We start from the raw sequence: 12117 nt of genomic DNA on the forward strand, positions 1-12117 counted from the left end.
CGTCTTCAAAAAACTATGTGCTGATGCTGTGCAGAAGACCTGCTGACGGGGGCCCAGTGGTGCAAGGTCAACTTGTTTGTTACAGCTCATTTCACTGAGCTTCATTCATTATCATTGAGTCTAACTCTAACCCCCCCCCCGACTACACAAACACAGACATATCCTCCTCACTTTCACCCAATGACCTCACCTTATCATCTGACCGCTTCATGTGACCGCAGTCTTGTGAGCTGGTGTGGATTTGCAACTCTGGTTTGATGTACCCACTCTGTTTCAAATATGTTTTGTTTACCAATGAGCACAGAATCTATGAATGAATCCATTTGGTAAAGTCAGGGATGTTGTGCAAAAATGAATCCCTCATAGAAAACTGCTTACTCTGTGGAGTCACACCTCAGATTCATCCACCCAATATGCTGCACAGCAGATATTAATAATACCATTTTTGGTCCACATTACAAGCTGACAGCCAGTTAATCAGTGAGAGATGTTGCTGTCCTGAACTATTCGCTGAAATTCTGTGAAACCTGCCGACAGTGCAACCCGAATGCAGGCGTAGTCATAATTCAAAATCTGTTTGCTGTCATGAGTCTGATATTTAGAGGAATAAATGCACTGGAGATTTTTTTTAAACCCCTTAAGAAGTTCATTATTTCAGGTTAACACCTTTGTCTTCACATTAGTCATTTGGGCCTCAACGTGAGGCCATTAGCAGGTGTAATTTTTGAACATAAATTGCTTTCTTACATTTGCTGGTTGGGTAAGGACAGAAACAGCCTGGGAAACATGTTTTGTTTGAAACAGTTCTTTTTGTAAATAAAGTACCGTAATTTTCGGACTATAAGCCGCGCCTTTTTCCCTATTTTTCGACGCTGCGGTTTATATAACGGTGCGGCTAATCTATGGATTTTTACAGCTAACGGCCAACACCTTTAACTCTATGGGCTCTATGGCCGGTCCGCGGACCCCCACCTTTAAGCGGCGGGTTCCAGCAGGAAAAGCTGGAGGCCGGAAAAGAGTGAGACAGGTAGCGCGCAAAAGTAAAAGTGGAACCGAGAGTGGTATGCCGCTGCTGCGGCTTATATTCAGGTGCGCCTTATAGTCCGAAAATTACGGTAGTATATTCTGAAGACCGAGGGACGTGAAAGACCTAGGTCAAGTAAAGTCCGACCGATACTAAATGACACATTGGACAAACCCTCCCCTCGTACTTTTTGTGCTTTAGGAACGTCTCACTTCGTTCAACTTTTATATGACCTCCTAAACATTTGTATGGCCAGACATGGCTCATGGGTCCCTCTCCAGTCCTCCTAATTTACTTAACAGACATAAATACATAGTAAACGATTCTGAATCTTCCTTTCATTACACACACACACACATCTCCACTCAACTCACAACTCACAACAACTCATAAACCACACACTCACACACTCACACTCACACTCACACTCGACACTCACACTCATAAACAACACACTCACACTCACACTCACACTCACACACCACACACAACACACACACACCACACACCACACCACACACACACACACATACACACACACACTCATAAACACACACACTCACACACTCACACTCACCACTCACACTCATAAACACTCACACTCACACACCACACACACACACACACACACACACACACACACACCACACACACACACACACACACACACTGCACATCAAACTCACTGACTTGACTCCGCTCTTATTTATATAGATATATTAGAGGTACATGGCATTAAAAGCCTGATATTCGGCGCGGAAAAAGGGATAAAAAAGCTGCGACGCCAGAATATATTGCCACGCCGATTAGATACCTAAACATGTCGATTGCCGGTTGTGGAAATTGAGATACCCGAGATACCGGCCCAGGCGCCTGTGGGGTGGTGGAAATTGCCGCCCAAGGTCGTCTTTTTCGACCTTCCGGCCCTTTTCTCACTCTTCCATCGCGTGTTTCATTTTCACCTTGGCTCTCACCATACGGGCGAACGACGCCGAATATAAGTCCACGCGGAAATATCAGGCTTTTAAATGCCATACATATATAAACACTTATTTTTTCTCACATCTATCATTTTATAGTGACACACACTCAAGATCTGTCGAATTTCCACAACAGCAAATTGACGAATCGCTACAGGGTGTCTGCGACGAAGTGTGTAGTGCATCTGTATCTTCAGTGCTGACTCCAAAATTCCGTTTAGTACACTTGGTTTTTATCAAGACATAGTGGCAGATTATGACGGTCTGGTTCTTCTGTTCAACTTCTCGAACAAAACGATTGCTGTGTCATCCTCTTCTCTGACATCTTGTTTCAAGGTTGTATTCGTAAAGAATGCAGTAAGCGACGATAAGGAAGCTATACGTAATATACTCTTGTTACTTTTAGGTAGCATTATCTCTCACGACATTGTAGAATGTAGTTTAGCTAGAGATAAACGTGAAGGTGGATGTTCGGTTTCGTGTTATATGCCGACTACTGTAAATCGTAGAGTAATTTATGAACCCTTCTGTACGGTCTAGATCATTCTGTGTCTTGTGTCGAAGTCTGCACGTGGTCACGATCGTAAATGACTCTCTAGATTACTGAAGCATCTTTGTTTGACGTATAGGAAAGTCGTACACACGGTGCTGAATTTTCTTTCGTGATTGTAACTTCGTAACTGTAACCATACTCCTTGCTGTCACGACTTTAGGAATTAAAGTTAGAGGTATGTGTTTCAACCTGTCAACGGATTCTTAGTCAGTGCACTGGGAGAGTCGAAGTCAGGACGAGACTGAGACTAGACTCGAGGTCCAGTAGCCCCACAGCATGACCATCGAAAGAGTCAGCACGACCAATGTAAAGGTCGACTGTCTTCAGTCTATGTCGTCGTCGTCGTTGTCGTCGTCGTGTCTCTGTTAGCACGTCTTGTCTAGTATGATACTCTCCCTGGACGCCTTCCACTGCAAGTTTCGTACAAAAATATAGCACCCTATACAATGTGAATATATGTAAACTTCAAGAATTCAATACAACTATATGACACGTTACAAGATTGTCTACTTGCTCATTTTACTGTAATGTAAGTTGTATAAGTACTGTGTTATTCATTAACCGTATCGTTTTAATAGTGAATCTTAGTCTCAATGGTCAATCATGAAACACGCGGTGAGTACACCGGTGACAATCTGCTAACGCACTATTGACTAACGGACAAAAACTCTCGGTTGAACTTGACATAAGATAAAGTGTTGTTATGGTTTCGTACTGATTGTGGATAAACAAGTCGTCACTCACAAAAGATAGATCTGTCAGCCTTTTTATTCATGTTTTTTTTCTTACTTTGTCCTATTGGGTGTTCATTACAATACAATTTAGTAATATCACCGTTTTAGTGTTTCTTACATTTTCTTCGGGATGGACATAACCACCGCCATCTAATAAAAAGACACGTTAGTGTCTCTTATCGCTACACAAGAAGATAACGACAAGAAATGAGTGGTCCCCTTACGACCCACTCCCATCTCGCTCTCTCACACAGGGAACGGCCATAACGGACAAGTGCTACCTTTGTCGCACAAACCAACACAAAAATCACACACCACAAAAATACTCCCAAAACCCTGGAACTCCTTAGCGTGTCTTCTGTATACACTCTACACATACTTATTAATCGACTATAGCTAAAGTTACGATTGTGTGTGACCACACTCCCCTTTCACCTCCCCATTTATTCAACAAGATACGAGCCCGACCCTGCTCATAATCAATACGCAATACTATACACCTAAGGATACCTCATAACTACACTACGAAGTGGCCTATACTTCTTGAATTAGTTCATAATAAATAACGATTGAATTTCGACACGATACAATCTCCAGTCACATAATTTAGTAAACGATAATGTCAGTATCGTCTGAGTCGAACATTAACCATTATACAAGAGTTATCGAATAACGGTCAAGCGATGTCGATGTACATCGAAGCCACAACTATTACACTCACACACACATCAAGCCTACACAGAGAATAAAACAAATACTGTCCAGACACACGTCTACCCATAGACCATTTAGCCTCTTCGACTCATCGAAAACTCAAGGATGAACCATAGACTCTGACTTAACATCCTACTGGAAAAGCCGTGTGTTCGTTCTAATGACAATTTCTCTCCCCAGATCGTACACAATACTGATACAATTATTTTGTCGGTGTCCCTTATCCGTCCTCGCATCGGTGGTGCACCCCACCTCAGGTCACACATCTCGCGCGTATACCAACAACAACTCTCCCACTCGTGACTGTCACAAGATCAGGATCCCATTATCAGATAGACTGGTCAAATGACTTAGCTGTAGACTCAATAGCACAAAATAGTACATTCAGTTGCTCGCATTCGGGGTAAACCTGATCGTGACACTGTATATTGGATTGAGTTTCATTGAGTTACATACCCCTCTGCGCTATGCATCGATTGACGATCGTTGTACAAACGGTAACAATCCAGATTGAGTTCGCCATCGGCCAGTTCCATCTCCTGGGATCGATTGCACGATCGCAATCGGTGGAATCGATTAGAGACTGTCGCTCCCCCGTATGAACCAATCATAACCACAGTCCAAAAACAACAAACTAACATGTTGCGAACAGCGATGTAGTATATGTCTTTACCAAACAGGCATCTTCAAGTAGTTCTATATAATTTAAAATATGTCATTTTTATCGTTCATCTTACGCGGATCATTGGGAGTAGGGCCCTGTGTCACTACCTCTGTAGGCGGTGGCAACACGCTCGAACCCCGAGCGCCGCTCTGGACGCGTCATAAAGACGCACGACGCGTCGTGGAGAGCTAAAACACCTCGTCGCCATTGTGGTGGCCCACCCAGCGTTAAAGGGGTTCCGTTATCTAAAAAAAAAACACGCGAGTGGGAACCCAGACAGTGTCGCCTGACGTCACGCCAGAGCACACAAGGCAAAATACCAAACAACTACGCTCGGTCACCAATAACCTTCCGTGCTAATTCGAATCGCTGCCACAATAACAAACATACATCCCAGTCATGTCACGGCATAAAAACTGCGTCCGTAAAATACGAATTAAACTTCTATCCGACACTCAGAAATGACAACGGACACGCAGCTCGCACATTTACCACATAAAATCTAGACAACTCTCTACACAAGACACCTACACTCCACAGGAGATGGATTCACACCGACCCCATCGAACCACACACTTTTTTCACTAAGCGGTACAAATCAGATACCCACACATAAACACGCTCCTAGAAAACTGAAAAGGTCCACAGAGGGTAACACACGGCCGTCGAATATCACTTCTCGCTATCCTTAAGAGCCAGACTCGACTCGCACCATACAAATTACTTCATCCTTGTGTGAATTTTGAATACTCTCATTTTATTGTCACAACGAACATTATCAGTAAACACTGTTATATATAGTGTACGTCCATGTAATACAACACCCTCCAACAAACCCACATCCTATCAAAAAACAACATACTTAACACAGATACCCTAGTCCCCCACACCTTCTCTTGTGTATTCGCTGAATTATAAACTAGGTATTAACGATATTACTAATACACGTACATCGATCTATAAATAAAATTACCTACAACAGACTACACTCTATGTGTAATTTTAGGGAAAAAGGAGAAGAAGTAAAACAACATAGCTAAAGTTACGCATAAAATAACAAATCCACCCCGTGAAACTGTTATCTTTAAGCTCTGAATTTCTCCAGGGAGATATATCCTCACTCCACCACACTATCACAAAAAACGTACGTATTATATCCATCAAACATCCCCAGACGTCTACATATCATGGGTTTGTGCTCCACTACTCACACAGACACTTCCCACAAACCAACAGCAGAGTCTATCGCGATTTGTCTATTACGCTAGGGCTATTAGCGGCGACAAAACAGCTACGGCCAACTATAAACTCTTTGTATTAGTGTGTTGTTGGAACATTGTTCACTTTTACTCCCCGGGGATGGGTGCCGACGTGAACATCCCTAATAAGCACTAATTTTCTTCTCGTTACTACTCACAACGCGACGAATACTCACCTCTAAGTCCCACTATATTTAACCCCACCCCCCATGGAACCACCAATAACCCGACAATCGAACCCAATAGGTAATGTTCGTCTAAGCTATTACTTGTATCTCTTCACAACCAGCGTTTAGACTCACAGTACGACGTAAAGCTCTGTCCAAAATATATATTATACCTCCTGTCCTGACCAAACCTATCTTTCATCTTCTCTAGAAAAACGAAGACTTTGCCAAGTCATATATTAAGACGCAACATGGACGTCTCTCTGTGTCTAACACAATACAATCACATAATATATATGTACTGTTCACATAAAAACAGTATCAATACACCCACTGAGAATTTACTCTTTATAATTAAAAATGAAAGAGAGTCGAGCAAAAAACTCACCTAGACAATATGTACCAAACAACGAGTAAGTGATAAAACCATTCATAGCTCGTAAAATCAAGTTCTCTACAACGCGATATCAATACTCATACTTTCATACTCCTACACGATAACGTCATAGTCTTCCGTCTACCATTACTAACTCAAGAACATGTATCTTGGCTCGTCGGGTATAGTCACTCTTTATGATGGATTGTAAACTATATACAATATGACTATTATTGTTTATAGTGTGTTGGTGGTTGTGTGTGTGTTACAAAAGCAGGTACAAGTGTGTCTTCAAGTCTATGTAAATGTCACTCAATTTAGACAAGAACGAATACAGGAATGGCGCTGCTAAACGGTTCATGTATGTAATTCGTCTACGGATTTACTGACGGTCGAGCACAACCGTTTACCTAATTTAATATTTAGTATACTTGATTCGACTTTTGTTTCACAATATTCATCGTTAGATTACAGCCAACTTACACACGCAGCAACTTATTAACCTCTGGTCGGAGACACCCTTAAATGAACCACTAATTACTCTCCTGCCGTAAGTAAGGAGATGAAACACTTCCACGTTCAGTAACGCAGTTTGTAAAGTTCCCGAACACAATAGATTAAGAGCTAACTGTTATGAACCACAATGTGTTAAACAAAACAAAACACTCAGCTCAGCGTCAGAAATGATCGAAGCAACGCGAAGAAGATCGTCAGTAGGTATCCTCAGGCATTGAAGAGATCATATAAATAATCAGAAAGCTATATAAAACTAATAGCCACCATAAGAGAAGAGTTGCTAACAACAACCCCCACCACCACAAACAAAGAACCCACACCAACCCAAAACAAAGATTAGTTGTGAACCTCATCCTTGTATCATTCCCCGTTCTATATATGCAAGTGTGCCAATGAGAACCCCAACAAAAATAAACCCAAAAGGCCCAACTAAGGATAACTCAATAGCACACGGCACTCATACTCCTACCGACGTCTCTTCGCACTATACTCCCCTCGACACGCATGACAAGGCGGAGGAGACCAGAAGCTTGAGCGAACAAACACGTGAACTCATTCAGAGTAGTTCGGGACTTTACCGCGCTCCATCCCCCACCAAAAACACAATACCCCCCACAATAACGGCTTTACCTCTAAACGTGGAAGGTTTCCATCCTACTTACGGCCAGAGGAGAATTAGTCTGGTCCACAGGGGCTCTCCGACCACAGGTCTTACTAACGTAGACTCGGCCGTGATACTGTGACGTACACCCTAACCGCCTGACATTGTCGGTCGTACACAAAGATGACACTAACGTATCTACCACTTCACCTAAATCCGTAAAACCATTCGTGTCGACTCAAAACCGTAACCATACCGGTTGACACCCCAATATATCTCAATCCACACAAGTACTCTACCACTAACCAAATTAGAACATTTGTACAGACATGATAAGCTCCGCCAACTCTCGACACCCACGCTCCCATATATCAAAACCACCCACTCTACCACACCCAATAAACAAAAAGTGACAATAAAAACTAAGCATATAATGAAAAATAATAGTTAAATACACAAATAAAATAAACTAAAAAAGAGATGAACACACCGCGAAGCCACAAAAAAGCACATTCATACAGTGGAAACAACGACAGAGACGTGTGAAGCACGATGAAACGTATATCTGGAACAAAGTACTGAAATAAGATTAAGCCTAAGGGAAACTTATAATACTGGACCATTTGATTAACACTTACCGTTTGGAGTTTCAGGTCGACACCTCTCATGTTTTATAGAAAAAAAATAAGAAATTTCCAGTGGAATTATCGTTTTAGGTGAACATAAGTACATAAAATATGTAGATAGTCACACCAAGAACAAAAAAACAAGACAGAACACAATCAACACCTCCAAAAAAGACTTATCAAGTATTCACTATATATCTTCTAGGAGAAGAACAAACATAGGACCACTAAGAACGTCCCATCTCCCAATCCCAACACATTATTATAGCCCGACCATCTTATAAACCCTCGACTAAGTCTAAAAAACCACGCCTCGAAATACAGTATTGCTAAACAAACCGAACACATATAAGAGTACAATCGAAATTAACACAATCGAAGATACGAAACGTATCATACGCGAAACGAGACGCGAGCAAGAATGGCAATAAGTGACAAGAAGACCTCATTGAGGAAGCACATCTCGCGGATAACACCAAGAAAAAATCTAACAGTTTAATAAGAAGGCGAGGTCACGCCGCACCTTCCCCGAGGAGTAAAAGTAGATTTTCATTTTCTCTCTCTTAGTCGGTGAAGAATTGTCCCGACGCTTTGTCCCCTAATACCCTAGCGTTAATAGCAAACCATAAACCTCGTTTTGTTGAAGTGTCTGTAATGGTACAAAAACATATAGACCTGGATATAATATAACTACTTTTTGTCATATTATATAACCTGTGAAAATTTCGAACTTTCAGAAAAACACAGGTTCACTGCTGTTTAATCTTGTTATTTATGCTAAAACTTTAGCATCGTTTTTACTCTCTTGTCTCTTTTCTGGTTCCGAGTCGTAGTCTGTTCTAGAAATATATTAGGGATTACCAGTAAACGTAACACTAGTTAATAATTCATCGGTAATCCCCAAGAGAAGGGGGGACTAGAACTGTGAAGAGTGTTTATGGATTATACATGCGTACACAATATACAGTTACTGAAATTCCGTTACAATTTGGAGAGTTTTCAATCATCGATGAAGTAAGTATAGTTGCAGTCGAGTCTGGCCACAGGAAAGTTCAAAGTGTTTCCGGCCGTGGTGGACCCTCTGTGCACCTTTTCAGTTCTAGAGAGTGTTTTACCTCACCAGGAATAGTGTGCGTGGACTTCCATCCCGGGGTAGGTGTGTACCGAATGTCTAGATTTCCATGTGTAAATGCCACTGCGCCGTCATCAGTCCGAAGAAGTAATGCGATTGACGCGTTGTCAGCGACAGACAAGGGATTAGTTAGTCACGATTTCAAATTTAGGCACGGAAAAGTGTTGGTACCGAAGGTAGGTTTTGTGATTCCTTTGGCTCTGTCGTGACGCAGGACACGACGGTTCGTCGCACACTATAGAACGGAACCCCTTTACGCCTAGTGGGCCACACAATGGCGACGGAGGGTGTTTTACTCCCACGACCACGCTTTGTCTTCATGCGCGCAGACGGCCCTCCTCGGAGCTGTTCCACGCCCTAAGAGGTAGTGACACAGGCCCCTAGGCTCCCAATTGGGATCCGGCGTAAGATAACGTCAAAATGAGCATATCTTTTTAATAGTTTATGCAGATACTTTTGAAGATCGACCTGTTTGTGTAAGGACATATACTACATGCTGTCGCCACAGATGGTTGACGGGTATGATTGATCATACGGGAGCGACAGTATCAAATCGATTCCAACGATTGCGATCGTGCAATCGATACACACGCAATGGAACTACTAAGAACCTTTCTATACAGATTTGAAACTCGTAATTACGCACCATCTCACAACTTCACTCAAACCAAAAGTATGATCAAAACTACATGAACTCAATCCCAAATATACAAACTCGTACACGATTAAGGTTTACGAATACATGCAACAAACTAAACATTCATTGTTCAGGGAGTACACGACTAGAACACCAGTCACTTGCGTGTAACCAACAAAATTTACGACCATCTGTATCTAAGTCGACAGTGAGTATTTATGTGGTAACCGTCCAAAACACAGTCAGAGGCACACACGATCACCCAACGATTACAAGACAGAACGACAAATCACAAATAGATTTACGACCTGGACAGACAAAATTCCCACTCTAAACGCCCAACACAAACAACCCAGCCCCTGTCCCTCAGCCGTAAGTACAGCCAAATCTACGATACCGCAATTTACAATCGAAAGAATCTACAAGACGCAGTGGACCTGGACACTAGTCAATCGCTTTCATACTCCCACCGGACGCTATGGACCCGCTCGGTCGAGGAACTAGGTTTCTTAGTCCATCAGCAACATTCGTGACCTAATTTCTTTACAACACCTACCATTATATCAAAGTTTCAACTGTCGACCACAAAAACGTCCATTAGTCCCGTTCACCCAAAATTGACGACTGTCGACTCGTTCACCAACTGACACTTCACAACTCCATATCATCTGAACACCAACACCAACACAGTGATACCCACCTGTCCGTAAGTGTACCAAGATAAGGGTATCCAGCACCTGTACACAATGTCATACTTCTTAACAAGGTCCCGTTAACGCCGCAAACTCCATGAGGGAGGTGACAAGAGGCAGTTTATCCAACACATCGTACCTCCCATAATCGTCATAAGCTATAGAGAACACAGAACCACTAAAAAGAAGACTCCAAAAACCAACTACCTTGTGGCCCGCCGCGCCAACAATAGGCGATAGTGAAAAATACAAGTCAAAGGAGAGAACCAACTCTATTCAGTACTGTAGACTACAAACCCACTACACTACTTATAGATGCGGAAGATATAAACTACATACACCGAAGAAAATGTAAGAATAACACCACTAAACGAGAAATCTAATACACACAAACTAAAAAATTTGATTGTAATAACACCCATAGACAACGGTGGAAAATAAACAAAAAAGTTCTGAGAGATTCTTTGGGATGGGGATTCCCAGTACAAACAATAAAACCACTTTACTTATTCAGTCACCTCCTCGGTCGATGGGCTTTAAATTTTCCGGCCTGTCTATGTGGGTGTTCATGGTTTGATTGAGAACGAAATTTTGATTCAATCGATACCGGTTTGTGAGTGGTTATACAAATAAATAAATAAAATTAACAAAATAAACGTCCCTGTACCGTCTGTTTATTACTTGATTTGTAGTTACATAATTTCCACATGTCAGGGGTCTAAATCGAAACTCGGTAAAGGTAGGGCGTCAGGGAAGAGTATTTGTAAACACAGACGAACAAAACACGATGATCTCGCCACCGGTCCCTTGACTTTTGAATCTGACGACAGGTGACTTATTTTTGACATTTTTTCTTTTGTGACTTCTTCCTCCTCTCACCGTCCTTCACTTTGAATCTCACTTTACAAAATCGAGCTTTGTAACACTACTCTTTTCTATTTTGTCACAGAAAGTACCGGTTATATTAAAAAAAAAAGTCCGAAGAAAATGCGGTGTAAACTAAAAGTAACGCAGACAAACCAAATGTATGCCTTCAGGAGATCAGAGAGGCACAACTATCGTCTCGTGGAAAAGTACGTCACAGAAACAAAATGTGTTAGACGGTAGAAAAGGGGTTGAAATTTTACACATATAATACACAAACCACTGCCTACGAGGCTAGCAATAGCCGCTATAAGTGAGAGACGGCTAGCTAGCCACGGAGATAATTCGGCTGCCCTCTCGGCTACTGCATTTTTACAGTACTGTGAAAGAGACACGGCCGTTTTTGTTCGGCGGTTGTACCAGGGTCAGGACGTCATAAACTTCCACATGCTTTTACTGTATTTTATGCCATAGACGATTGCACACACACCTTCGTCTTTAGGACGTTTTTGTGTGTGATTCTCAATCGGATTGTGTGAATCGTAAAATAGGATGGAGACCTTTGTTTCGATTTGTTT

The sequence above is a fragment of the Notothenia coriiceps genome, unplaced genomic scaffold (genome assembly GCF_000735185.1).
Source record: "Notothenia coriiceps isolate Sejong01 unplaced genomic scaffold, NC01 NC01_scaffold00019757, whole genome shotgun sequence".
Lineage (NCBI taxonomy): Eukaryota > Metazoa > Chordata > Actinopteri > Perciformes > Nototheniidae > Notothenia > Notothenia coriiceps.